We start from the raw sequence: 4,458 nt of genomic DNA, 5'->3' as shown, positions 1-4,458 counted from the left end.
CAAAAACATAGGGATCTGATTTTGGGCCAACTGGTGGAGGAATTCAATAAACAACATCACTTTGATTAGTGTTAATAGAGTTTGGTTGCCACTACTTTGGATTGGACTTTCTATTGCACAAAATAAATAGGAAACATAAATAACAGGTTTAGCTCAGAAATGTAGTTAATCTCAGAAATGGTCTTGGACTCATCTCTTGAAAGAAATACATCATTTGACAATAATTGACTTGAAAGAATTGCTAACTAATATAGGATTATTTTCTGACTTAACAAAGTAGTAAAACATTTGCATGTCATCATCTTTTTCTCCTAAGCCAACATTTCTAAAACAACCTTTGTCATAGGGTAATTCAGATTCAGGTCGATTAATACAATCTATATAGGAGTTCACACAGATTGGAATTAGTTGGTCAAATAGAAGGGTAACAATAATTAAATCCAAATCTAGTAATTGTTATTATAGGAATTAACATAGAAAGTTTGTATATAAAAAAACACCTATTTGAAATGTAAGACCTGAAAATGAAGAGAAGCAAAGATTTATTATAGAAGACATAGTAAGGCCAATACATACCATATTGTATAGAAGACATAGTATATGTTCACTATATATAGTGTAGGAGTAGAATGTCAACATATCCAAGGATATCAGAAGTACCTTGGAATATACCTGAAGTATTTGGGTATGCTAGTAGCTTAAAAACTAAATGAGAAATCTGCTACTTTCAACTGAGGCAAAAAATATAAGTTAGTCACATTTGTGTCCCAAATCTACTATGGTACCTCTCTTGTCCTGCTGTGTCCCAAATCTCAAACATTTTCATGCATATCCCGAACCAAAATTGATTATCTTGCCATCTTCCCCATAAGAAAATAGGAGAGGATATTGTAGAACTAGATAACTAGAATGTAATTCATGGATCCTTTGTAATTGTCCATGCTGAGTTTCAACAATAATATCCCTTTTTGAATTTACATCAAAATTGCCTGGTCTGAAGGAGTCACACACATATGTTGTTCCCTAACACAAATTTTAGAATTCACTGTCATATTGAAGAGAAGCAAATAAGAAAATGATATCAAATTTTCTAACACAACAAGTAATTTTATACCTTAGTTTTAGGGTACCACAGAAATATGAAAAATGTCAACTTAGCTTCATTGTACATTGAGACCCTTCATGAAGAAAGTAATTCAAAAATAAGAAATCATAAGCTTTTTTTTTGGTAATAAGCAGATCTCAGTATAAACTTTTTTTGTCAATAAGAAATCCCTATGGATTACATGCTTTCCATGGCAATATATAAGGGGTCGGGCCAATGATGCAACATACTGCCTCAATCACAAAAGAAACATTAATTTGTCAGTCACTATGGAATTTTGTAAGCCACCAACAACAACATATGGGCAGAGGAAAAGAAGGAATGTTGTTGTATGACATATACTTACAATAGTTACACACTTACGTGCATTTTAGATGAAATATTTGCATTTTTGCAATTCCTTGTAAACATCACCTTTGGGTGCATACTCTAAAATAAAATAAACTCGTTCCTGTAATAGATAATTCAGAAATCATAAATAGGGAGGTATCCCAAAATCAGGACACACATGGACTTTCAAGATTAAAAACCAAAACTTCATTTAGGCATCTCACCAAACACATAACTTTCAACCCATATCACCAACAATGTAACCGCATGACCGTTAATGCTTCCTAAAAGGAAAATGGTTTTCTTTGTTATCACCACCTACACACACCAGGAACCTCAAAGAAAAATCTAAATGTTCACTCCCAGCATTACAACAAAAAAAAAGGCCTTCAGCTAGAGCATACATAATAATAATAATAACAACAACAACAACAATAATAATAATAATTAAAGTAAACAAATAAACAACACAAACTAAGAGAGAGTAGGAAAAAAACCGTACAAACTTGCCAACAACCCCATGCTTTCTTAGCATTTGTGTAACAATCAACACCAAGTCAGTAGCTGTGACACCATCTCGTAGTTTTCCTAATAATTTGAGCCCAACAACACCTGGTTGGACCATGCTCATGGGCTGCAAAAATATGAGAAATAAATATTTCTTACAATAACTCCTCCAATGGTCAAAACCACACAGGTCTATACATCATTACAAACAACATGCATATTGTTAAAAGGAATTCAGAGATACTCAGAGAATAATTTAATTTCATTCTCTAATTTTAAAAGTAACTGAGAGGGTTCTATAATAAATTAGCATGTTAGTTTTACCTGGCCAAGCATTGCAACTTCTGCTTCTATTCCACCAACTCCCCATCCAGCAACACCCAGGCCATAAATCATAGTTGTGTGTGAATCAGTTCCTGTCATTTGTGTTGAACACAACTCTATCAAGGTATTCTAAGTTAAACTGCAAAATTAAAAAGCAATTATCCAGGTAAATTCTCTAATTTTAAAAGTAACTGTGGGTTCTATAACAAATTAGCATGTTATTTTTACCTACACAAATTAAGAGAGAAAAGAAAGAAGACATGTGTCATCACAACATACAAAAGGACCTTCCGCTAGCGCCTACATAATAATAATAATAACAATAATCAAACAAAAAGAAAACACAAAAATCATTGCACAACAAAATTAAAATGGAATATTGAATTAGGAAAAAAAAACCCATGCCTTAAAAATCACCGTACAACAAAATTAAAATGAAATATTGAATTAGGCAAAAAAATCTGACTCTCTAAGACCACAGGTTCTACCAACCATATTACTCAGACATAAATTACAATCAACAAATTAGCTAAATTGAATTACTATGATAGCACGCTTTTACAAATTACAAAGCAAGACCGGTGCCATTAATCATTGCATCAAAATAATCTTCAACACACCAAACGAAAGAAGATATAAGCAATGAGCATCCCATATATTCCCACAATTAGTTTAAACTTTATCACAATTTAAAATACAAAATTTAGATAAATTCAAAAGATCTTAGTAGCACAAAACAGAATGTTTTCCTATGTTACAGGTTTTGGCTTAAAATTGATATAGTTCATAGTTACAATCTAGCAACCACACCGTCAAAAAGTTAGCACATAATACCTATTATATAATCGACTGATCATGACAAAACTTTAACGAATAAAATAAGACGTGTTACTGTGTCGGATATCAAAGTATATAATATCTATTATATAATTATGTATACTATAAAATTTAATTTAACAATTGACTAAAAGATATGCAGACATCCTGGAGATATATATTATGCTGACCAATAAGGGATAAAAAAATACCTCAATTTCAAAAACTCCATGTGCAGCATCCCCAGCTCCATCTTGTTGAGGTATATATCCACCAACATTATATTGAGAAGTCAAATCATTGCGTTTTAACTTCCATGGCATCGTGAAGAAGTCCTGGATCTTTTTAAAGCATCAATAACATCTAAATGTAATGGATTTAAGCTCAAGTTTGACATTCTAGACCAAAATACCTATAAAATGTTTTGCAACAACAGTAACAATGTTTGCTAGCTTTATAAAATAACTCTACCATGATGAGGTCGCTTCAAATTTTGACAACAAAGGAAGCATTCTTCTATCAGACCTAATTGACTTGTTTACCTGCGTATTAGAAGTTCCTCCTCATCCCTCCCTTCCACATAAGCTACAGTTCCACACCATCATTACATTACTGCAAAGCGATTTGATTAAACACTTTATCCTGATTTTAAATAAAACTCACCAACATTGACATCAAGTGGAGGCCTTTGGTTCATCCAAGGAGAAGGAGGTTGTTGTAGAAGATTATAAAGACAATATAAATGTACACTTAAAACATGGTTATCAAATAATTTAAAAAGAAGAGTTTGGCCACTGTAGAATAGCTACAGATTTAGATTAAATCAATTGCATAAACCAATAATGGCATTTGAGAAACTTAAACATTATCAATAGCACACTATAGAGCAATCATGGGCCACTACAAAGTGTATGAGATGAGAACATAGTAATGTCTTGGAACATAATACCTGAAGTAGCAAAAAATAAAATTAAAAACATTAGCTACCAAGCTGCATTGAAAATGTTCATATCCTTCTTATTGTCATGCTAGAAAAAAAAAAGCAACAGTAACGACAACAAAAATGTTTTTTCCCTTGTACCGCTCAATGAAAAAATCTATTGTGTCCTTAAATGCTTAGGATCAAGCAATAGAGTAGTAATGTCTTGGAACATAATACCTGTTGTAGCAAAAAATAAAATAAAAAACATTAGATACCAAGCTGTAGTGTAAATGAAATAAAAAATGAAACCTCCGTAATTTTTTTAAAAAGAAATTACTTAGCCACACTTTAGAGTAGTAATGTCTTGGAACATAATACCTGCTGTAGCAAAAAATAAAATAAAAAACATTAGCTACCAAGTTGTAGTGAAAATGTTCATATCCTTTTTATTGGT

General features: G+C 31.9%; 1 long non-coding RNA gene across 1 annotated transcript; it reads right to left on the bottom strand.

Moving 5' to 3' along the window:
- Positions 1-1,859: 1,859 nt before the first annotated feature.
- Positions 1,860-4,235, bottom strand: LOC114374256. The gene is made up of 3 exons (XR_003658534.1): positions 3,295-4,235; positions 2,267-2,358; positions 1,860-2,069 (listed from the first exon to the last, which is right to left on the bottom strand). It is a non-coding gene; the product is annotated as an uncharacterized LOC114374256 (long non-coding RNA).
- Positions 4,236-4,458: the final 223 nt, after the last annotated feature.

Source organism: Glycine soja, chromosome 11 (assembly GCF_004193775.1).
Source record: "Glycine soja cultivar W05 chromosome 11, ASM419377v2, whole genome shotgun sequence".
Classification (NCBI taxonomy): Eukaryota; Viridiplantae; Streptophyta; class Magnoliopsida; order Fabales; family Fabaceae; genus Glycine; species Glycine soja.
Note: the sequence above shows the minus strand (reverse complement) of the source record. Positions and strands in the feature narration are given on the sequence as shown.